The sequence below is a fragment of the Schistocerca nitens genome, chromosome 11 (assembly GCF_023898315.1).
Source record: "Schistocerca nitens isolate TAMUIC-IGC-003100 chromosome 11, iqSchNite1.1, whole genome shotgun sequence".
Taxonomy (NCBI): Eukaryota; Metazoa; Arthropoda; class Insecta; order Orthoptera; family Acrididae; genus Schistocerca; species Schistocerca nitens.
This window is the reverse complement of record NC_064624.1, coordinates 119,374,713-119,400,041: the sequence shown is the minus strand read 5'-3', so window position 1 is coordinate 119,400,041 and position 25,329 is coordinate 119,374,713. Positions and strand designations below refer to the sequence as shown.

Below are 25,329 nucleotides of genomic sequence, written 5' to 3'. Positions count from 1 at the left end.
ATGTGTGTGATGTCCTTAGGTTCGTTAGGTTTAAGTAGTTCTAAGTTCTAGGGGACTGATAACCTTAGATGTTCAGTCCCAAAGTGCTCAGAGCCATTTGAACCATTTTTATTACGCAGCCTTTCACACAGAAAATGGAATCAGGCAAGGAGATGGAATATCACCACTATTGCTCAACATAATGATGCAAGAAGCACTGGGTACAGCAAGCGAAGGAGAAGAGGGAATTAGCAAAGGGGTAAAAATGAATGTACTGGCCTTCGCACTTGATCCAACATTAAATGCTGAAAATCTGAATGATCTAGAAATATTTGTAAGGAAGCTATTTTTTTAAAAAAGCAAAGTAAGTTGTGTTAAGGTTAAATGACAAGAAAAAATTTATGAGGGTAGAAGCAAATTACAAGACCAAAGTCTATAAACTCTAGAGATTGATAACGACGTGTTTGAAGAAGTAGATGAGTTTAAATACCTGGGGGTGGCAGTAACAAAACAAAAATGACGACAAACAGGAAATAGAAGCGGTGGTAAAAGTGGTATCCAAAGCGTCATGGCCCGCATCTCGTGGTCGTGCGGTAGCGTTCTCGCTTCCCACGCCCGGGTTCCCGGGTTAGATTCCCGGCGGGGTCAGGGATTTTCTCTGCCTCGTGATGGCTGGGTGTTGTGTGCTGTCCTTAGGTTAGTTAGGTTTAAGTAGTTCTAAGTTCTAGGGGACTGATGACCATAGCTGTTAAGTCGCATAGTGCTCAGAGCCATTTGAAAGCGTCATAGTCACAACAAATTACCATCACGCATTTTTTTTTTCAAGGGGCTTAATAAAAGCACTCCGTCCTCTGGCCACGAGTAGCCTACCGGGACCATCCGACCGCCGTGTCATCCTCAGTGGAGGATGCGGATAGGAGGGGCGTGGGGTCAGCACACCGCTCTCCCAGTCGTTATGATGGTATTCTTGACCGAAGCCGCTACTATTCGGTCGAGTAGCTCCTCAATTGGCATCACGAGGCTGAGTGCACCCCGAAAAATGGCAACAGCGCATGGCGGCCTGGATGGTCACCCATCCAAGTGCCGACCACGCCCGACAGCGCTTAACTTCGGTGATCTTACGGGGACCGGTGTATCCACTGCGGCTAGGCCGTTGCCTAAAGGAGCTTAATAAGCATATATAAAACTCCAGAATGAGATTTTCACTCTGCAGCGGAGTGTGCGCTGATATGAAACTTCCTGGCAGATTAAAACTGTGTGCCCGACCGAGACTCGAACTCGGGACCTTTGCCTTTCGCGGGCAAGTGCTCTACCAACTGAGCGAAAGGCAAAGGTCCCGAGTTCGAGTCTCGGTCGGGCACACAGTTTTAATCTGCCAGGAAGTTTCATATATAAAACTATACTCGAACCAGTCTTTCTGTTTGGGGCAGAAGTGTCAAGAGTGTGGCCGGCCTTCATTTAGCGACCGAGAGCAGCGTCGTTTGCGTAGATTTGTCAGTGCTAACAGACAAGCAACACTGCGTGAGACAATCACAGGAATCAAAGTGGGACGTACGACGGACGTATTCGTTTTGACAGCCCGGAGAAATCTGGTGTTCACGGGCTATGGAAGCAGACGACCGACGCGAGTGGCTTTGCTAACAGCACGACATCACCTGCAGAGCCCCTCGTGGGTACGTGACCACACTGGCTGGAACCTTTTTTTTTTTGTCATCAATCTACTGACTGGTCTGTGCTAACCTCTTCATCTCAGAGTAGCACTTGCAACCTACGTCCTCAATTATTTGCTTGATGTATTCCAATCTCTGTCTTCCTCTACACTTTTTGCCCTCTACAGCTCCCTCTAGTACCATGGAAGTCATTCCCTCATGCCTTAGCAGATGTCCTATCATCCTGTCCCTTCTCCTTATCAGTGTTTTCCACATATTCCTTTCCTCTCCGATTCTGCGTAGAACCTCCTCATTCCTTACCTTATCAGTCCACCTAATTTTCAACATTCGTCTATAGCACCACAGCTCAAATGCATCGATTCACTTCTGTTCCGGTTTTCCCATGTTTCACTACCATACAATGCTGTACTCCAGACGTACATCCTCAGAAATTTCTTCCTCAAATTAAGGCCGGTATTTGATATTAGTACACTTCTCTTGGCGAGAAATGCCTTTCCTGCCATAGCGAGTCTGCTTTTGATGTCCTCCTTGCTCAGTCCGTCATCGGTTATTTTACTGCCTAGGTAGCAGAATTCCTTCATTGACTTCGTGACCATCAATCCTGATGTTAAGTTACTCGCTGTTCTCATTTCTACTACTTCTCATTACCTTCTTCTTTCTCCGATTTACTCTCAAACCATACTGTGTACTCATTAGACTGTTCATTCCGTTCAGCAGATCATTTAATTCTTCTTCACTTTCACTCAGGATAGCAATGTCATCAGCGAATCGTATCATTGATATCCTTTCACCTTGTATTTTAATTCCACTCCTGAACCTTTCTTTTATTTCCTTCATTGCTTCCTTGATGTACAGACTGAAGAGTAGGGTCGAAAGGCTACAGCCTTGTCTTACACCCTTCTTAATACGAGCACTTCGTTCTTGATCGTCCACTCTTATTATTCCCTCTTGGTTGTTGTACATATTGTATATGACCCGTCTCTCCCTATAGCTTACCCCTACTTTTTTCAGAATCTCCAACAGCTTGCACCATTTTATATTGTCGAACGCTTTTTCCAGGTCGACAAATCCTAGCCGGCCGAAGTGGCCGTGCGGTTAAAGGCGCTGCAGTCTGGAACCGCAAGACCGCTACGGTCGCAGGTTCGAATCCTGCCTCGGGCATGGATGTTTGTGATGTCCTTAGGTTAGTTAGGTTTAACTAGTTCTAAGTTCTAGGGGACTAATGACCTCAGCAGTTGAGTCCCATAGTGCTCAGAGCCATTTGACAAATCCTATGAAAGTGTCTTGATTTTTCTTTAGCCTTGCTTCCATTATTAGCCGTAACGTCAGAATCGCCTCTCTCGTCCCTTTACTTTCCCTAAAGCCAAAGTGATCGTCACCTAGCGCATTCTCAATTTTCTTTTCCATTCTTCTGTATATTATTCTTGTAAGCAGCTTCGATGCATGAGCTGTTAAGCTGATTGTGCGATAATTCTCGCACTTGTCAGCTCTTGCTGTCTTCGGAATTGTGTGGATGATGCTTTTCCGAAAGTCAGATGGTATATCGCCAGACTCATTTATTCTACACACCAACGTGAATAGTCGTTTTGTTGCCACTTCCCCCAATGATTTTAGAAATTCTGATGGAATGTTATCTATCCCTTCTGCCTTATTTGACCGTAAGTCCTCCAAAGCTCTTTTAAATTCCGATTCTAATACTGGATCCCCTATCTCTTGTAAATCGACTCCTGTTTCTTCTTCTATCACATCAGACAAATCTTCACCCTCATAGGGGCTTTCAATGTATTCTTTCCAGCTATCTGCTCTCTCCTCTGCATTTAACAGTGGAATTCCCATTGCACTCTTAATGTTACCACCGTTGCTTTTAATGTCACCAAAGGTTGTTTTGACTTTCCTGTATGCTGAGTCTGTCCTTCCGACAATCATACCTTTTTCGATGTCTTCACATTTTTCCTGCAGCCATTTCGTCTTAGCTGGACCCTAGAGAACTGGAAAACCGTGGCCCTGTCAGATGAGTCCCGATTTCAGATGATAAGAGCTCACTGGTACAGTTCGAGTGTGGTGCGGACCCCCACGGAACCATGGACCCCAACTGTCAACAGGGCACTGTGCAAGCTGCATAATGGTGTGGGTTATGTTGAATTGGAATGGACTGGATGGTGATTATGTTCGCCTTCTCGGAGACCATTTGCAGCCGTTCACAGACTTCATGTTCCCGATGTGACACCCTAATGGACCCCAAAACCCAATTAGGACAGACCATCATGATGTAAGCCGGCCGAAGTGGCCGTGCGGTTAAAGGCGCTGCAGTCTGGAACCGCAAGACCGCTACGGTCGCAGGTTCGAATCCTGCCTCGGGCATGGATGTTTGTGATGTTCTTAGGTTAGTTAGGTTTAACTAGTTCTAAGTTCTAGGGGACTAATGACCTCAGCAGTTGAGTCCCATAGTGGTCAGAGCCATTTGAACCATTTGAACCATCATGATGTAAAGCATGTAATGTTGTTGCATTAATTTGTTCTGAAAGCGGTGCTGATATTCAAGACCATGTTGTTGTTGTTGTGGTCTTCAGTCCTGAGACTGGTTTGATGCAGCTCTCCATGCTACTCTATCCTGTGCAAGCTTCTTCATCTCCCAGTACCTACTGCAACCTATATCCTTCTGAATCTGCTTAGTGTATGCATCTCTTGGTCTCCCCCTACGATTTTTACCCTCCACGCTGCCCTCCAATACTAAATTGGTGATCCCTCGATGCCTCAGAGCATGTCCTACCAACCGATCCCTTCTTCTGGTCAAGTTGTGCCACAAACTCCTCTTCTCCCCAATCCTATTCAGTACCTCCTCATTAGTTATGTGATCTACCCATCTAATCTTCAGCATTCTTCTGTAGCACCACATTTCGAAAGCTTCTATTCTCTTCTTGTCCAAACTATTTATCGTCCATGTTTCACTTCCATACATGGCTACACTCCATACAAATACTTTCAGAAAAGACTTCCTGACACTTAAATCTATACTCGATGTTAACAAATTTCTCTTCTTCAGAAACGCTTTCCTTGCCATTGCCAGTCTACATTTTATATCCTCTCTACTTCTACCATCTTTCTCCTGATAACGACATCCTCTTGAGTAGTCCCCGCCCGGAGATCCGAATGGGGGACTATTTTACCTCCGGAATATTTTACCCAAGAGGACGCCATCATCATTTAATCATACAGTAAAGCTGCATGCCCTCGGGAAAAATTACGGCTGTAGTTTCCCCTTGCTTTCAGCCGTTCGCAGTACCAGCACAGCAATGCCATTTTGGTTATTGTTACAAGGCCAGATCAGTCAATCATCCAGACTGTTTCCCCTGCAACTACTGAAAAGGCTGCTGCCCCTCTTCAGGAACCACATGTTTGTCTGGCCTCTCAACAGATACCCCTCCGTTGTGGTTGCACCTACGGTACGGCCATCTGTATCGCTGAGGCACGCAAGCCTCCCCACCAACGGCAAGGTCCGGGTTAAAAGCTGTGAGCCGTCTGGGGAAGTTAACCTCGCATTACTGAGCAACTGCTTCACCAGGTATCCAGTCTAGCTTACCAAATTCCCAACCAGACTAACATTAATTATAATCTTTTAATCGTCATACGACAACCGGTGATATATATATATATATATATATATATATATATATATATATATATATATATATATATAAAGAGAATTTAAATAAAAAGAAATAAATCAGTTTATATTTGGAAATTTATTTTAACATTGATCACTGACATTTCAGCATATTAAAATTGATTCATAACTAAACTGGTGCCTTATTTAGGACAGTGAAAATGTGTTTGTAATCTTACGGAACACATCAAATAGGGAGCCAAGATTGGGAGACTACATACAACACTGCATTCAAAAAATAACCCACAAAGAAGGTTGAAACATATCCAAGAGGAAATTAACCACAACCAACCGATTCAATTTTCACCCAAAGAAGTTACGTTCGTAGCGCAATCCTGTCCGTCATGAAATTACCACACACTGGTATACTAAATTCATACTAACTCTCTGTGAAATCTTCCCGAAAAGAATAGCTGAGGGCTACTTTGATGATTACACCACATGCTTCACGTGGTCAACTTGGTTTACACAAAGAGTGTAACTCCACAATAATTTTGATGATTAAAATAAATTAGATCGAAAAGCAATTTACAAAAGAAAACCTCGAACTGGTTACTATCGTCTTACTATTAACCTGATGGGTCAAACAATTGTATAAGCACGTGGTACTGGTCTCACAAAGTACAGCCCCCGTGGGTTGAACATAAAGAAAAGTTCCTATATTGAAAAATATTGTCAAGACGAGACATTATAATCTCACGCACATTCACATTTAAGATTGATGATCTTAGTTACAGTTACTGATCAACACGTGGTTCCACTTTACTCACAAAGTAGTGACAAAGCAACTAGCGGAAGATATTCTGAACTTCACACTCGAAATAACATTAGATATTTTAGATCTAAGCCTGAAATAAAGGTGATTAAATTTTCAGTTAGGCTGAACTTAAGAAATCCATTGTCCTACGGACTTAGCAGACACGCGCTTAGCCGGGGATCTTACCACTTCAGACGCTCGCCGCGGACAGAGTGCCTGGGCTCCTACCGAGCGTGCTTAACAGATACAAATGGAAGTGACCAGAGGGGCAGCTTCCTATACCAACATGACAAGAGACGGCCAGGACCATACTAAGGATAGAAACCTCTCTGCTTTTAGAAAGCGTAGCTATCTGTTCCGACGTTGGTCCTACTGTTCTCTAGCAGACAGCCTTGTCTGCTACCCTCAAGCATGCAACTAGAAATACATTTGCTCATTCATCCTCTCACACAGAAGGGAAGGGGGATGACAGTATCTTATCATATACAGTATATAAAAGAAAGCGGATGTAGGTTCCGTATGAGACGGTGTGACATTAATTACATATAAACTGTGTTTTAAAGTGTAGTAATGCGACAGATCGTTCTTGTTTGTGTGTAAAAGTAACACGTTTCACTGCTCAGTCTCCTCCCAGATAGACAGAAACACCACAATAAATTTAGAAGAGGAATTTATGCCGTAAATGACAACAGATTTAAGAAATTAATATGGAAGGAATCCAACAGGGACCTTTCAAGTAGGAAAAAGTTATCCTGACTGGTACGACAACTTTGCCGATGATATAACACCGGAAAGTCTTGATAAACACCAACATTAAGTATTACAGTGTGTGTTTTGGTAGAAAGGAAGAAGAAAGAAAGGTTATGTTTAGTTATTTGCCAAACATCTAAGTAATAATTGCAAATTAATACCACGAAAGTTGAGTCCAAAGAAATGTCAGTCAGAGATAACTTTTATGTGGAAGAGAGTTGTAAACGCAACTAAGGAATTCAATGCGTCTACAATACTCATTCACGGAAAAGTTAAGTCGCTTGCTAGCTATCGTGCTATCAAGTCATACAAGAGCAGCTCTTGCCAGTTGAGCGAACGGAGCGCGAAAAGATTGTTTTACTTTCAAGAGTCGTTGTTGCGTGACGTAGACGCACGGATTTTGTGAACTGATATTCAGACTAGAGACTTGAACCGAGATAGTATGCTGACTGTGTATACCGAAGTTGTTGGACTTTATCAACGGAAGTAGTCAATATACACTCCTGGAAATGGAAAAAAGAACACATTGACACCGGTGTGTCAGACCCACCATACTTGCTCCGGACACTGCGAGAGGGCTGTACAAGCAATGATCACACGCACGGCACAGCGGACACACCAGGAACCGCGGTGTTGGCCGTCGAATGGCGCTAGCTGCGCAGCATTTGTGCACCGCCGCCGTCAGTGTCAGCCAGTTTGCCGTGGCATACGGAGCTCCATCGCAGTCTTTAACACTGGTAGCATGCCGCGACAGCGTGGACGTGAACCGTATGTGCAGTTGACGGACTTTGAGCGAGGGCGTATAGTGGGCATGCGGGAGGCCGGGTGGACGTACCGCCGAATTGCTCAACACGTGGGGCGTGAGGTCTCCACAGTACATCGATGTTGTCGCCAGTGATCGGCGGAAGGTGCACGTGCCCGTCGACCTGGGACCGGACCGCAGCGACGCACGGATGCACGCCAAGACCGTAGGATACTACGCAGTGCCGTAGGGGACCGCACCGCCACTTCCCAGAAAATTAGGGACACTGTTGCTCCTGGGGTATCGGCGAGGACCATTCGCAACCGTCTCCATGAAGCTGGGCTACGGTCCCGCACACCGTTACGCCGTCTTCCGCTCACGCCCCAACATCGTGCAGCCCGCCTCCAGTGGTGTCGCGACAGGCGTGAATGGAGGGACGAATGGAGACGTGTCGTCTTCAGCGATGAGAGTCGCTTCTGCCTCGGTGCCAATGATGGTCGTATGCGTGTTTGGCGCCGTGCAGGTGAGCGCCACAATCAGGACTGCATACGACCGAGGCACACAGGGCCAACACCCGGCATCATGGTGTGGGGAGCGATCTCCTACACTGGCCGTACACCACTGGTGATCGTCGAGGGGACACTGAATAGTGCACGGTACATCCAAACCGTCACCGAACCCATCGTTCTACCATTCCTAGACCGGCAAGGGAACTTGCTGTTCCAACAGGACAATGCACGTCCGCATGTATCCCGTGCCACCCAACGTGCTCTAGAAGGTGTAAGTCAACTACCCTGGCCAGCAAGATCTCCGGATCTGTCCCCCATTGAGCATGTTTGGGACTGGATGAAGCGTCGTCTCACGCGGTCTGCACGTCCAGCACGAACGCTGGTCCAACTGAGGCGCCAGGTGGAAACGGCATGGCAAGCCGTTCCACAGGACTACATCCAGCATCTCTACGATCGTCTCCATGGGAGAATAGCAGCCTGCATTGCTGCGAAAGGTGGATATACACTGTACTAGTGCCGACATTGTGCATGCTCTGTTGCCTGTGTCTATGTGCCTGTGGTTCTGTCAGTGTGATCATGTGATGTATCTGACCCCAGGAATGTGTCAATAAAGTTTCCCCTTCCTGGGACAATGAATTCACGGTGTTCTTATTTCAATTTCCAGGAGTGTAGAAAGGAATGGACAAAGTTTCGAAAGACTATAATACACGTTTAGTCTCGAGCAGGAGACACTGACACGAATACATGAAGAAGATACAATTACGTCGAGGGTTAAAGCTGTCGTAATTGTCACGAGACTTGAAACTATCACACCTGCCAGTGCTAATTAATCGTGTGTGCGTGTCGCGTGATGTTTATAAAGTATTTAGCAAAAAGGAACAATAAAATTGTTCATCAAAAGTGGAAATTCAACGTCTCACCTCCATGTTGTTGTTGTGGTCTTCAGTCCTGAGACTGGTTTGATGCAGCTCTCCATGCTACTCTATCCTGTGCAAGCTTCTTCATCTCCCAGTACCTACTGCAACCTACATCCTTCTGAATCTGCTTGGTGTATTCATCTCTTGGTATCCCTCTACGATTTTTACCCTCCACGCTGCCCTCCAATACTAAATTGGTGATCCCTTGATGCCTCAAAACATGTGCTACCAACAGATCCCTTCTTCTAGTCAAGTTGTGCCACAAACATCTCCCCTATCCTATTCAATACTTCCTCATTAGTTACGTGATCTACCCATCTAATCTTCAGCATTCTTCTGTAGCACTACATTTCGAAAGCTTCTATTCTCTTCTTGTCCAAACTATTTATCGTCCACGTTTCACTTCCATACATGGCTACACTCCATACAAATACTTTCAGAAACGACTTCCTGACACTTAAATCTATGCTCGATGTTAACAAATTTCTCTTCTTCAGAAATGCTTTCCTTGCCATTGCCAGTCTACATTTTATATCCTCTCTACTTCGACCGTCATCAGTTATTTTGCTCCCCAAATAGCAAAACTCCTTTACTACTTTAAGTGTCTCATTTCCTAATCTAATTCCCTCAGCATCACCCGACTTAATTCGACTACATTCCATTATACTCGTTTTGCTTTTGTTGATGTTCATCTTATATCCTCCTTTCAAAACACTGCCCAATCCGTTCAATTGCTCTTGCAAGTCCTTTGCTGTCTCTGACAGAATTACAATGTCATCGGCGAACCTCAAAGTTTTTACTTCTTCTCCATGAATTTTAATACCTACTCCGAATTTTTCTTTTGTTTCCTTTACTGCTTGCTCAATATACAGATTGAATAACATCGGGGAGAGGCTACAACCCTGTCTCACTCCGTTCCCAACCACTGCTTCCCTTTCATGCCCCTCGACTCTTATAACTGCCATCTGGTTTCTGTACAAATCGTAAATAGCCTTTCGCTCCCTGTATTTTACCCCTGCCACCTTCAGAATTTGAAAGAGAGTATTCCAGTCAACATTGTCAAAAGCTTTCTCTAAGTCTACAAATGCTAGAAATGTAAGTTTGCCAGGTACGCCTCACTTTATGAAAATAAACTCCGTCCGAACAGGCCACGGAGGCCCAGGGTTACCGACCGGCCGCCGTGTCATCCTCAGCCCACAGGTGTCACTGGATGCGGATATGGAGGGGCATGTGGTCAGCACACCGCTCTCCCGGCCGTATTTCCGTTCACGAGACCGGAGCCGCTACTTCTCAGTCAAGTAGCTCCTCAGTTTGTCTCACAAGGGCTGAGAGCACCCCGCTTGCCAACAGCGCTCGGCAGACCGGATGGTCACCCATCCGAGTGCTAGCCCAGCCCGACAGCGCTTAACTTCGATGATCCGACGGGAACAGGTGTTACCACTGCGGCTAGGCCGTCGGCAACTTAATACGCGAAGGCACTTAAACCGTCTGGTGTCCAGATGGGACGCAGTGATCAGGGCAGAAATCGAATGTCGCGTAACTACTGCGCACGGAGAGGACGAGAGAGGACTTCTTGATGGCCGTTGCTGGCGTAGGCGTGTCCTTGTGGCGTGTACTTGTGACGCACGGCGAAGCGATAGCCCAAGAAAAAAGGAGAACTACACTACGATTTTTTTGTTCGCAGACGGCGTCCTATCTTTAGACTAGAGTGCGATTTTCGCTTCATTCCTGGGACGTACCCGCACACCCGGCGACCCGTCCAGCTGTGGCAGGAACTGTCTTTACACTCATCAAGGCGTCCCGGGCAACCTCCAGCAGAATGTATTACCTTGTCTTCTGGCTCACGAATAAATCTGAAATTTTACTCTGCCAGCGGCCACTGAAGGAAACATCACCAGCAAAGATAGCTATAAAAACATTTCATCGCCGGCCGGAGTGAAATTTATTTACCTACACTACCTGGTCTGAAGAGAAACTTTCATTGAGGTGTCTGTGGACGAATAACAGCCCATTACTCCTCATGAGGCGAAACCAGAGATGGTAGCGACTGTAGATGTTGTGATCTGATGCGAAGCCAACGTTGTTATTCATTCATCACAAAGGTGTCTCAATGCCTCCAGGATGGGATTGTGGTGGAGGGGACTCCACATCGAGAATGTTATCTTCCACAGAGCATTGGCCTACGGATTCCGCTTTACAGTCAACCTGGTACAATCATAGTCTCTGTTCCTCTACTACGATAAGGATGGAAACTAAAGAAATTAACTAAAATTTGTGCCATCGCCTGGACTTGAATCCATGTCTCTTTGCTTACTACCGGCCGGTGTGGCCGAACGGTTCTAGGCGCTACAGTCTGGAACCGCGCGACCGCTACGGTTGCAGGTTCGAATCCTGCCTCGGGCATGGATGTGTGTGATGTCCTTAGGTTAGTTAGATTTAAGTAGTTCCAAGTTCTAGGGGACTGATGACCACAGCAGTTAAGTCCTATAGTGCTCAGAGCCGTATGAACCATTTTGAAGCCATTTGAACCATTTTTAAAGCATTTCATCGATTGACCGGTTTCGACAGAGCAATGTTGCCATCATCGGATGTTAAGGGGGGATGTGACAGGAAATGTAAATATTTATGTAAAAAAATCATTACAGCCATATTTATTAATGTATAAATTTAAAATTTTGCAAAAATGAGATCAACAGGAAGTGCAAAATCGCTAAGAAGATATTGCTAGGGGACAATTGTAAGGACGTAGAGGCATATATCACTAGGGATAAGACAGATACCCCGTACAGGAAAGTTAAAGAGACCTTTGGAGAAAAGAGAACCATTTGTACGAATATCAAGAGCTCAAATGGAAAACCAGTTCTAAGCAAAGAATGGAAAGCAGAAAAGTTGAAGGAGTATGTAGACGGTCTGAACAAGGGCGACGTACTCGAGGGAAATATTATGGAATTTGAAGAGGACGTACGTGAAGATGAAATGAGAGATATTATACTGCATGAAGAATTTGACAGAGCACTGAAAGACCCAAGTCGAAACAAGGCCCCGGGAGTAGACAACATTCCGTTAGAACTACTGACAGCCTTGGGAGAGCCAGTCCTGACAAAACTCTACCATCTGGTGAGCAAGATGTATGAGACAGGTGAAATACCCCCAGACTTCAAGAAGAATATAATAATTCCAATCCCAAAAGAAAGCAGATGTTGACAAATGTGAAAATTACCGAACTATCAGTTTAATAAGTCACGATTGCAAAATACTGACACGAATTCTTTACAGACGAATAGAAAAACTTAGGATGATCAGTTTGGATTCCGTGGAAATATGGGAACACGCGAGGCAATACTGACCCTGCGACTAATCTTAGAAGATAAGTTAAGGAAAGGCAAACCTAAGTTTCTATCATTTGTGTGAGACACAGTTGTGGCCTGTCCCCGATCTTATTCAATCTGTATATTGAGCAAGAAGTAAAGGAAAAAAAGAAAAATTTGAAGTAGGAATTAAAGTCCATGGAGAAGAAATAAAAACTTCGAGGTTCGCCGATGACATTGTAATTCTGTCAGAGACAGCAAAGGACTTGGAAGAGCAGTTGAACGGAATGGACAGTGTCTTGAAAGGAGGATATAAGATGAACATCAACAAAAGCAAAACGAGGATAACGGACTGTAGTCAAATTAAATCGGGTGATGCTGAGGGGATTAGATTAGGAAATGAGACACTTAAAGTAGTAAAGGAGTTTTGCTATTTGGGGAGCAAAATAACTGATAAGGGTAGAAGTAGAGAGAATATAAAATGTAGACTGGCAATGGCAAGAAAAGCGTTTCTGAAGAAGAGAAATTTGTTAACATCGAGTATAGATTTAAGTGTCACGAACTGCGTTCTGAAAGTATTTGTATGGAGTGTAGCCATGTATGGAAGTGAAACATGGACGATAAATAGTTTGGACAAGAAGAGAATAGAAGCTTTCGAAATGTGGTGTTACAGAAGAACGCTGAAGATTAGATGGGTAGATCACGTAACTAATGAGGAGGTATTGAATAGAATTGAAGAGAAGAGAAATTTGTGGTACAGCCTGACCGAAAGAAGGGATCCGTTGATAGGACTTTTTGAGATATCAAGGGATCACCAATTTAGTACTGGAGAGCAGCGTGGAGGGTAAAAATCGTAGAGGGAGACCAAGAGATGAATACACTAAGCAGATTCAGAAGGATGTAGGTTGCAGTAGGTACTGGGAGATGAAGAAGTTTGCTCATGATAGAGTAGCATGAAGAGCTGGAGCAAACCAGTGTTCATACTGAAAACCGCAACAGCAGCAACAGTATGAAAAACTTACCGAAACTGAAAATGCAATAAAAAGCTCTACGTGCTATAGTTTAATAGCAATCAGATAGTAACATTTCATTCTGCTTTTCTAAAACTGTATGTGTTCACCATTTGTCAGGTAACGCCATATTTGAATCAAATCTTTCTTGTGGCTTGTAACATCCAGGGCGGGTAGTTGCATTTTCTTGACGTCCCTTATTCTTACACCATTTCTCGAAATAGAAATACAAATTTCATTTAAGCTTCTTCTGGTCTTATGCATGTGCTTGTATAACCGCAGCTGCTGTGTTTTGGACATGTTTAGATTTGCTGGTATTACAATCTGCTCTTTCTTGAAATGTAAGCAATCAGATGCATTCATGCTACAGACGGTAAATGGCTTTAATTGTCGTGATTGCTGTATTGTGTCCTTTACATCTTCTGCAACAATACATTCGGTAATTGAAGAATATAAACATTCTGCCCGTTATGGTGTAGGTTAGCGATCAGACATGAGGCCTACCTCTTGTGCTGGACGAGGTTTTACAAGAATACATTTATTACTGCAACCTTCGTATTCACTCCCTCCATTTTACAGTTTTGTCCTCACTGCAGTCTCAGACCAACATCACTAAATTCTCTTTGCTGCAGAATCCTTGTACATATTCTCAGTTCGAATACAATAAACTTTCTGGAGAGCAGCTTATGTCCACGAATCAACATGGTTTTAGAAAGCGTGGTTTGTGTGTAACTCAGCTTGCCCTTTTCTCGCATGATGCACTGAGAACTATGGATGAACGACAGCAGGCAGATTCCATATTTCTAGATTTCCAGAAAGCACTTGACACGGCGCCCCATTGCAGGCTTTTAACGAAGGTACGAGGATATGGAATAAGCTCACAGATATATGAGTGGCTGGAAGACTTCTTAAGTAACAGAACCCAGTATGTTGTCCTCGATGGCGACTGTTAATCAGAAACAAGGGTACCGCCAGCACTGCTCCAGGGAAGTGTGGGAGGACCGCTGTTGTTCCTATATGCACTATGTGATCAAAAGTATCCGGACACCCCCAAACACATTGGTTTTTCATATGAGGTGCATTGTGCTACCACCTACTGGCAGGTGCTCCATATCAGAGACCTCGGTACTCATTAGACATCGTGAGAGAGCAGAATGGGGCGCTCCGTGGAACTCACGAACTTCGAACGTGGTCAGGTGACTGGGTGTCCCTTGTGTCATACGTCTATACGGGAGGTTTCCACACTCCTAAACATCCCTAGGTCCACTGTTTCCGCTGTGATACTGAAGTGGAAACGTGAAGGGACACGTACAGCACAAAAGCTTACAGGCCGACCTCGTCTGTTGACTGACAGAGACCACCGACAGTTGAAGAGGGTCGTACATCTACATCTACATCTACATCTACATTTATACTCCGCAAGCCACCCAACGGTGTGTGGCGGAGGGCACTTTACGTGCCACTGTCATTACCTCCCTTTCCTGTTCCAGTCGCGTATGGTTCGCGGGAAGAACGACTGCCGGAAAGCCTCCGTGCGCGCTCGAATCTCTCTAATTTTACATTCGTGATCTCCTCGGGAGGTATAAGTAGGGGGAAGCAATATATTCGATACCTCATCCATAAACGCACCCTCTCGAAACCTGGCGAGCAAGCTACACCGCGATGCAGAGCGCCTCTCTTCCAGAGTCTGCCACTTGAGTTTGCTAAACATCTCCGTAACGCTATCACGGTTACCAAATAACCCTGTGACGAAACGCGCCGCTCTTCTTTGGATCTTCTCTATCTCCTGCGTCAACCCGATCTGGTACGGATCCCACACTGATGAGCAATACTCAAGTATAGGTCGAACGAGTGTTTTGTAAGCCACCTCCTTTGTTGCTGGACTACATTTTCTAAGCACTCTCCCAATGAATCTCAACCTGGTACCCGCCTTACCCACAATTAATTTTGTATGATCATTCCACTTCAAATCGTTCCGCACGCATACTCCAAGATATTTTACAGAAGTAACTGCTACCAGTGTTTGTTCCGCTATCATATAATCATACAATAAAGGATCCTTCTTTCTATGTATTCGCAATAAATTACATTTGTCTATGTTAAGGGACAGTTGCCACTCCCTGCACCAAGTGCCTATCCGCTGCAGATGTTCCTGCATTTCGCTACAATTTTCTAATGCTGCAACTTCTCTGTATACTACAGCATCATCCGCGAGAAACCGCATGGAACTTCCGACACTATCTACTAGGTCATTTATATATATTGTGAAAAGCAATGGTCCCATAACACTCCCCTGTGGCACGCCAGAGGTTACTTTAACGTCTGTCATCAACAGACGAGGTCGGCCTGTAAGCTTTTGTGCTGTAAGTGTCCCTTCACGTTTCCACTTCAGTATCACAGCGGAAACAGTGGACTTAGGGATGTTTAGGAGTGTGGAAATCTCTCGTACAGACGTATGACGCAAGTGACACCCAATAGGCAGACATCTATCCAGACCGTCACACAGGAATTCCAAACTGCATCAGGATCCACTGCAAGTACTGTGACAGATAGGCGGGAGGTGAGAAAACTTGGATTTCATGGTCGAGCGGCTGGTCGTAAGGCACAAATCACGCCGGTAAATGCCAAACGACGCATCGCGTAGTGTAAGGAGCGTAAACATTGGACGATTGAACAGTGGGAAAACGTTGTGTGGAGTGACGAATCGCTGTACACAATGTGGCGATCCGATGGCAGAAAAAAAAGTGTTCAAACGTGTGTGAAATCTTATGCAACTTAACTGATAAGGCCATTAGTCCCTAACCTTACACACTGGTTAACCGAAATTATCCTAGGGACAAACACACACACCCATGCCCGAGGGAGGACTCGAACCTCCGCCGGGACCAGCCGCACAGTCCATGACTGCAGCGTCCGATGGCAGAGTGTGGGTATTGCGAATGCCCGGTGAACGTCATCTGCCAGCATTTGTATGTGTGTAGTGCCAACAGCAAAATTCGGATGCGGTGGTGTTACGGTTCAAATCGCTCTAAGCAATATGGGACTTAACATCTGAGATCATCAGTCCCCTAGACTTAGAACTACTTAAAGCTAACTAACCAAAGCACAGCACACACATCCATGCCCGAGGCAGGATTTGAACCTCCGACACTAGCAGCAGCGTGGTTCCGTCCAAAAGCGCCTAGAACCGCTCGGTCACAGCGGCCGGCTGGTGTTATGGTGTGCCCGTATTTTTCATGGAGGGGGCTTGCACGCCTTGTTGTTTTGCGTGGCACTATCACAACACAGGCGTATGGTTCAAATGGCTCTGAGCACTATGGGACTTAACATCGATGGTCATCAGTCCCCTAGAACTTAGAACTACTTAAACCTAACTAACCTAAGGACAGCACACAACACCCAGCCATCACGAGGCAGAGAAAATCCCTGACCCCGCCGGGAATCGAACCCGGGAACCCGGGCGTGGGAAGCGAGAACGCTACCGCACGACCACGAGATGCGGGCACACAGGCGTACACTGGTGTTTTAAGGACCTTCGTGCTCCATACTCTTGAAGAGCAATTCGGGGACGGCGATTGCATCTTATGACTGCGTGTTGTGTGATGTCCTTAGCTTAGTTCTAAGTCATAGGGGACTTATGACCATGTTAAGTCCCATAGTGCTCAGAGCCATTTGAAATTATTTGATTGCATGTTTCAACACGGTCGAGCACCTGTTCATAATGCACGGCCTGTGGCGGAGTGGTTACACAAGTCCTGACCTGAATCCTACAGAACGCCTTTGGGATGTTTTCGAACGCCGACTTCGTGCCAGCCCTCACCAAACGACATCGACACCTCTCCTCAGTGAAGCACTCGGCCAAGAATGGGCTGCCATTCCCCAAGAAACCTTCCAGCACCTGACTGAACGTATGCCTGCGAGAGTGGAACCTGTCATCAAGGCTACGGGTGGACCATGTAATGGTTCTTTATTTGCGTGACCATTACGGCACTCCAACCCCAGTTCTCGATACCAGTAATATGGTACTACTTTTCTGCGAAGTAACACACATACTTTTGTGACAATATTCGCATTTGGTCTTATTAATGTATGGGTACTCCGATGTATCGATATATTACAGTGATATGGTTCTTGTGTGTATTCATTTCTGTGAGACTGTCATAATCTTTGACTTACTTGCTACCATTTTGGCGCGAATGCGCACAGAGCAGTCTTTGTTTCACTTTGCAGAAGTTGTTATTTCGCTTTGTAAAAGAACAGTCAAGTCTTGTGTTTGGTTAAAGTGGAAATTAAATATATGAAGATTGATACAAAACTGTTTTCTTGATGATGTGACAATTAAGAAGAAGTATATGTGCATTTACAAGAAGTTTAATGAAAATGTGGATCGTGAACACCAAGTCAAAAATCGTTTCTACCATACCATTGTTCTGATCTGGGATTGTTTGATCATTAAGAATTTCCTGAAAAACGCATTTGTTAGGTTAAATATTTGCTAAAATACAGATGTGGAGCTTCTAGCAGTTAAAGTGGAATCACCCTAGAATCAACAAGGTGAGCCATAAAAACTTCGACGAAATCTACGTGGGAATCCATTCAAGACAAGTGCCAAAATTAATGACTTTTTTACGGTGACTTCATTATTTCGATTCTGACGATACCATCCACAGTCATCAACTTTGTTGTTGCCCGATAAAGCGAACATATGCTGCGTGAGCAACATTATTAATCTGATTTCTAACCTACTTTGTAAGTGGTGGTATTGTTAGAACCAACACCATACTGAATTGCAGCATTACTGATGGAGGGCGCTACGAACTTGCAAGTCATTTTCAACCAGGTGTCCGGATACTTTTGATCACATAGTGTAATTTGCAAGTAGTAGTCTTGAGGTGAAGAGTTTGTCACAGGAGAGGAATTGAAGGTGCCCCGCATCAAACCAGTCACAAGAGAGAGATGACTTAAAAATGAAAGAAATTAAGCAAGACTTGCACCACGCGTCGGCTCTCGTGTGCTGGACGGGTAGTGTGTGTGTGCTTTTGTGTGTGTGTTTGTGTGTGTAGAAGTTCGTGTGTGTGAAGCTGGGCAGAAGAGAGGAAAGAGAGCTTGCCCCGCGGCTGCAGCAATTAGTGGGCGGCCATAAAACGGCGCTCCTTAATGAAATAATGGAGGCGGCGGGGGCGGCCGATGAAGCCCCGGGGGCAACCGAGGCCAGGCGGCGAGCGCGCAACGCCGTATCTAGGCAACCAGCTGTGTGGCTGCTCTGCTCCTCATAGTCTGCGGTGGTCCGCTTTACTTACCGTGCCACCAGCGAACCCTACTGGTGCGAGCCTTTCACCTGTACATTATGATCATACACTACTGGCCATTAAAATTGCTACATCAAGAAGAAATGCACATGATAAGCGGGTATTCATTGGACAAATATACGAGGGCCGTTCAGAAAGTAACCTCCGGTTGATTTAAAAAAATACACCAAGTTAAATAAAAATATTTTAATATATACATCTTACAACTACATCTTTGCACTATTTTTCTACATAGTCTCCATAGCGATTGAGGCACTTATCGTATCTCTTCACAAGCTTTGAAATTCCTTCTGCATAAAAATCACCCGCTTGTGCCTGGAGCCAGCCTGTGACCGCATCTTTGAGCTCTTCGTCGTCATCAAACCGCTGTGACCCGAGCCATTTCTTCAAATGCATCAAGAGGTGATAATCACTTGGCGCCAGGTCTGGGCTGTAAGGTGGACGGTTGATAACGTCCCACTTGAAGGACTCGAGATGGGCCGTTGTTCTGCGAGCAGAGTGAGGACGGGCGTTATCGTGCAAAAAAACGATACCGGAAGTCAGCATACCACGGCGTTTGTTCTGTATAGCCCGTCGTAACGTTTTTATTGTTTCACAGTACACGTCTTGATTAATGGTCGTACCACGTTCCATGAATTCAACCAACAACACCCCTTTGGCATCCCAAAACACCGTTGCCATCAGTTTTCTGGCAGAAAAATCTTGCGAGGCTTTTCTCGGTTTGGTAGGCGAATTTGAATGTGCCCACATCTTTGATTGTTCTTTTGTCTCAGGGTTCACGTACTTAATCCAGGTTTCGTCACCGGTCACGATTCTGTTTAACAATGGTTCTCCTTCGTCCTCATAACGTGACAGAAAGTCTAATGCAGAGGCCATTCTTTGAGTTTTGTGGTGGTCGGTAAGAATTTTGGGCACCCATCGTGCACAGAACTTAAAGTAACCCAATCTTGCTGTCACTATCTCGTACAAGAGAGTCTTAGAAATCTGTGGAAAACCAGTAGACAACTCCAACATTGAGAAACGTCGATTTTCACGAACTTTTGCATCAACTGTCTGAACGAGTTCGTCAGTCACCAATGATGGTCTACCACTCCTCTCTTCATCATGAACGTTTTCTCGTCCACTTTTAAATAAACGTACCCATTCACGGACAACTCCTTCACTCGTAACTCTCGGTCCGTACACGGCACAAATCTCACGATGAATAGCTGCTGCAGAATATCCTTTGGCTGTAAAAAACCTTATGACAGCACGCACTTCACATTTGGCGGGGTTTTCTATTGCAGCACACATTTCAAACTGCCACAAAAACTAAACTAGCGCAGGTACGACGTTCACTCGACCACGGCTTGATGCCGACTGACCTGTTGAGTGCGTGAACGCACAGATGGCGTCGCTACTCCCCCCACAACCCGCACTGTGACCAATCGGAGGTTACTTTCTGAACCGCCCTCGTATTATACTAGAACTGACATGTGATTACATTTTCGTGCAATTTGGGTGCGTAGATCCTGAGAAATCAGTACCCAGAACGACCACCTCTGGCCGTAATAACGGCCATCATACGCCTGGGCATTGAGTCAGAGCTCGGATGGCGTGTACATGTACAGCTGCCCATGCAGCTTCGACACTATACCGCAGTTCATCAAGAGTAGTATTGACTGGCGTATTGTGACGAGCCAGTTGCTCGGCCACCGACCAGACGTTTTCAATTGGTGAGAGATGTAGAGAATGTGCTGGCCAGGGCAGCAGTCGAACATTTTCTGTATCCAGAAATGACCTGCAACATGCGGTCGTGCGTTATCCTGCTGAAATGTAGGGTTTCGCAGGGATCGAATGAACGGTAGAGCCATGGGTCGTAACACATCTGAAATGTAACGTCCACTGTTCAAAGTGCCGTCAGTGCGAACAAGAGGTGACCGAGACGTGTAACCAATGGCACCCCATACCATCACGCCGGGTGATACGCCAGTATGGCGATGACGAAAACGCGCTTCCAATGTGCGTTCAGCGCAATGTCGCCAAACACGGATGCGACCATCGTGATGCGGTAAACAGAACCTGGATTCATCCGAAAAAATGACGTTTTGCCTATCGTGCACCCAGGTTCGTCGTCGAGTACACCATCGCAGGCGCTCCTGTCTGTGACGCAGCGTCAAGGCTAACAGTGGACGTTACATTTCAGATGTGTTACGACCCGTGGCTCTACCCTCCATTCGATCCCTGCGAAACCCTACATTTCAGCAGGATAATGCACGACCGCATGTTGCAGGTCCTCTACGGGCCTTTCTGGATACAGAAAATGTTCGACTCCTGCCCTGGCGAGCACATTCTCCAGATCTCTCACCAACTGAAAACGTCTGGTCAATGGTGGCCGAGCAACTGGCTCGACACAATACACCAGTCACTACTCTTGATGAACTGTGGTATCGTGTTGAAGTTGCATGGGCAGCTGTAACTGTACACGCCATCCGAGCTCTGTTTGACTCAATGCCCATGCGTATCGAGGCCGCTATTACGACCAGAGGTGGTTGTTCTGGGAACTGATTTCTCAGGATGTATGCACCCAAATTGCGTGAAAATGTAATCACATGTCAGTTCTAGTATAATATATAATATATTTGTCTGTCCTATGAATACCCGTTTATAATCTGCATTTCTTCTTGCTGTAGCAAATTTAATGGCCAGTACTGTATAATCACCCTGGATGTTGTAAAATAGCTAGATCGATCTACTCTGCTCTCAGAAACTTAAAGACGAGCTACATAAAGTAAGGTCCACTCTAAGACACACACACACACACACAAAACATCACACCACGAATGAATTATACGAATGGGATGGAAATCGGCAGATGTAATGTACACATCAGACAAACAAATCATTGCAATTTCAGGAAAATTGGATAATTTATACATGAGTAAGATCTCCACAAACCCAGCAAGTCAATAACGCATTGGTGCACCTCTCGCGCTTATTCAAGCAGTTATTCGGCTTGTCACTGATTGATAGTGTTCTAGGATGACCTCCTCAGGGATGTTTTTGTTGTTGTGGTCTTTATTCCTGAGACTGGTCCGATGCAGCTCTCCATCTCTCCATGCTACTCTATCCTGTGCAAGCTTCTTCATCTCCCAGGAACTACTGCAGCCTACATCCTTCTGAATCTGTTTAGTGGATTCATCTCTTGGTCTCCCACTACGATTTTTATCCTCCACGCTGCCCTCCAGTGCTAAATTTGTGATCCCTTGATGCCTCAGAACATGTCCTACCAACCGATCCCTTCTTCTTGTCAAGTTGTGCCACAAACTCCTCTTCTCCCCAATCCTATTCAATACCTCCTCATTAGTTACGTGATCTACCCATCTAATCTTCAGCATTCTTCTGTAGCACCACATTTCGAAAGCTTCTATTCTCTTCTTGTCGAAACTATTTACCGTCCATGTTTCATTTCCATACATGGCTACACTCCATACAAATACTTTCAGAAACGACTTCCTGACACTTAAATCTATACTCGATGTTAACAAATTTCTCTTCTTCAGAAATGCTTTCCTTGCCATTGCCAGTCTACATTTTATATCCTCTCTACTTCGACCATCATCAGTTATTTTGCTCCACAAATAGCAAAACTCCTTTACTACTTTAAGTGTCTCATTTCCTAATCTAATTCCCTCAGCATTACCCGACTTAATTTGACTACATTCCATTATCCTCGTTTTGCTTTTGTTGATGTTCATCTTATATCCTCCTTTCAAGACGCTGTCCATTCCGTTCAACTGCTCTTCCAAGTCCTTTGCTGACTCTGACAGAATTACAATGTCATCAGCGAACCTCAACGTTTTTATTTCTTCTCCATGGACTTTAATACGTACTCCGAATTTTTCTTTTGTTTCCTTTACTGCTTGTTCAATATACAGATTGAATAACATCGGGGAGAGGCTACAACCCTGTCTCACTCCCTTCCCAACCACTGCTTCCCTTTCATGCCCCTCGACTCTTATAACTGCCATCTGGTTTCTGTACAAATTGTAAATAGCCTTTCGCTCCCTGTATTTCACCCCTGCCACCTTTAGAATTTGAAAGAGAGTATTCCAGTCAACATTGTCAAAAGCTTTCTCTAAGTCCACAAATGCTAGAAATGTAGGTTTGCCTTTCCTTAATCTATTTTCTAAGATAAGTCGTAGGGTCAGTATTGCCCCACGTGTTCCAACATTTCTGCGGAATCCAAATTGATCTTCGCCGAGGTCGGCTTCCACCAGTTTTTTCCATTCGTCTGTAAAGAATTCGCGTTAGTATTTTGCAGCTGTGACTTATTAAACTGATGGTTCGGTAATTTTCACATCCGTCAACACCTGCTTTCTTTGGGATTGGGATTACTATATTCTTCTTGAAGTCTGAGGGTCTTTCGCCTGTCTCATACATCTTGCTCACCAGATGGTAGAGTTTTGTCAGGACTGGCTCTCCCAAGGCCGTCAGTAGTTCCAATGGAATGTTGTCTACTCCCGGGGCCTTGTTTCGACTCAGGTCTCTCAGTGTTCTGTCAAACGCTTCACACAGTATCATATCTCCCATTTCATCTTCACCTACATCCTCTTCCATTTCCATAATATTGTCCTCAAGTACATCGCCCTTGTATAGACCCTCTATATTCTCCTTCCACCTTTCTTCTTTCCCTTCTTTGCTTAGAACTGGGTTTCCATCTGAGCTCTTGATATTCATACGAGTGGCTCTCTTTTCTCCAAAGGTCTCTTTAATATTCCTGTAGGGGGTATCTATCTTACCCCTAGTGAGATAAACCTCTACATCCTTACATTTGTCCTCTAGCCATCCCTGGTTAGCCATTTTGCACTTCCTGTCGATCTCATTTTTGAGACGTTTGTATTCCCTTTTGCCTGCTTCATTGTTTGCTTTTGAGTTACTTATGACTAGCGCCTGAATTGGCGATGGATGACAGTGACTGGTGCTCTCTGGTCAGGGCTGTCATCTTTTCCCAGAAAGTTGATGAGTTGGTGTGGTGATGCGTTAGATGATTCATAGAATTTTAATGATTTTTGGTTTATGAGATGAAGAATGAGGGCTGTCCTAGCATTGCTCTAATCTCATTGCTCGAGAACCACGGAGCGTCCGCAACGATACGGGAGGTTTTGTTTTGAATAATTTCCAACTGTTTGAGATTGGTGTCTGCTGCCATGCTGCACGCTTCTGATCCGTAGAGGATGGCTGGCAGAATGATGGTTTTCCAGATTTTGAGTTAGACAGGTACTGTAATTCCCCTGCTTTTTAGGAGTGGATATAACTGAAAGAGCCGGGCAGAGCCCTATTTCTAGCCTCCCTGATGTGATGGGTGAATGTCAGATTTTTATCGAGTTATAGCCCTAGGTAGGTAACTACTTCTTTCCAGGGTAGTACCTGGTCGTTGTGTGTGATGTTCACTATGGGGCGTTTGATTTTGTGACCGAATAGGATAGTCTGGCATTTGTCTGCATTTATCATTATTTTCCTTAGATTGCACCACTTTGTCACTTTGCCTAGGTGACGTTGTAGGCTGTAGGCTAGATAGTTTATGTTCGTGCCACTGTGGTACAGTGTAGTGTTCTCTGCATACAGGGCAATGTCACCGCCGGGCTCCTTCGGCATATAGGAGTGGGCCAGGCACAGATCCCTGTGGGACACCCGCTTCTATTTGTTTTAGGTCGCTGGTTGCGTTATCTACTGTAGACTATGTAACGTACCCTCTCTCTGTTATTGTTTTTGTTGTTTGTTATTGTAGTTGTAGAGATATGAAATTATAGTAGCGGTTTGCTTAGTCAGCCGTACTTCGGAATTTTTTGACATTAAATGGAGCCAGAAATTTGCGTAAGAAATACTTTGCGTGAAGTGCGATTTGTGGCATAAACAAAAATTAATAGCGGAGATGCAATCCACAGAACATTAACAGAAACGCTTTAGAACAATGCGCACGACTGACCAGACAGCCCGCATCTCGTGGTCGTGCGGTAGCGTTCTCGCATCCCACGCCCGGGTTCCCGGGTTCGATTCCCGGCGGGGTCGGGGATTTTCTCTGCCTCGTGATGGCTGGGTGTTGTGTGATGTCCTTAGGTTAGTTAGGTTTAAGTAGTTCTAAGTTCTAGGGGACTGATGACCATAGATGTTAAGTCCTATAGTGCTCAGAGCCATTTGAACCATTTGAACCACTGACCAGACACATTCAGAGGGTACGTACATTCGCGTACGAGTGGTTGCGATCTGATGAGAAAGATCTATCTTAATTTTTTTTTTGTGTGTAAAATAATTACGTCGTAACACACTCGGAGATTGCGAACATACACTCCTGGAAATGGAAAAAAGAACACATTGACACCGGTGTGTCAGACCCACCATACTTGCTCCGGACACTGCGAGAGGGCTGTACAAGCAATGATCACACGCACGGCACAGCGGACACACCAGGAACCGCGGTGTTGGCCGTCGAATGGCGCTAGCTGCGCAGCATTTGTGCACCGCCGCCGTCAGTGTCAGCCAGTTTGCCGTGGCATACGGAGCTCCATCGCAGTCTTTAACACTGGTAGCATGCCGCGACAGCGTGGACGTGAACCGTATGTGCAGTTGACGGACTTTGAGCGAGGGCGTATAGTGGGCATGCGGGAGGCCGGGTGGACGTACCGCCGAATTGCTCAACACGTGGGGCGTGAGGTCTCCACAGTACATCGATGT

General features: G+C 45.3%; 1 protein-coding gene and 1 pseudogene across 1 annotated transcript in view; both read right to left on the bottom strand.

The window, feature by feature from the left end:
- Positions 1-25,329, bottom strand: part of LOC126212697 (growth factor receptor-bound protein 14-like) — a 411,244-nt gene that overhangs the window by 252,620 nt on the left and 133,295 nt on the right. The gene's annotated exons all lie outside the window — the stretch shown is intronic.
- On the bottom strand, positions 1,020-1,137 carry LOC126214077 (5S ribosomal RNA; annotated as a pseudogene).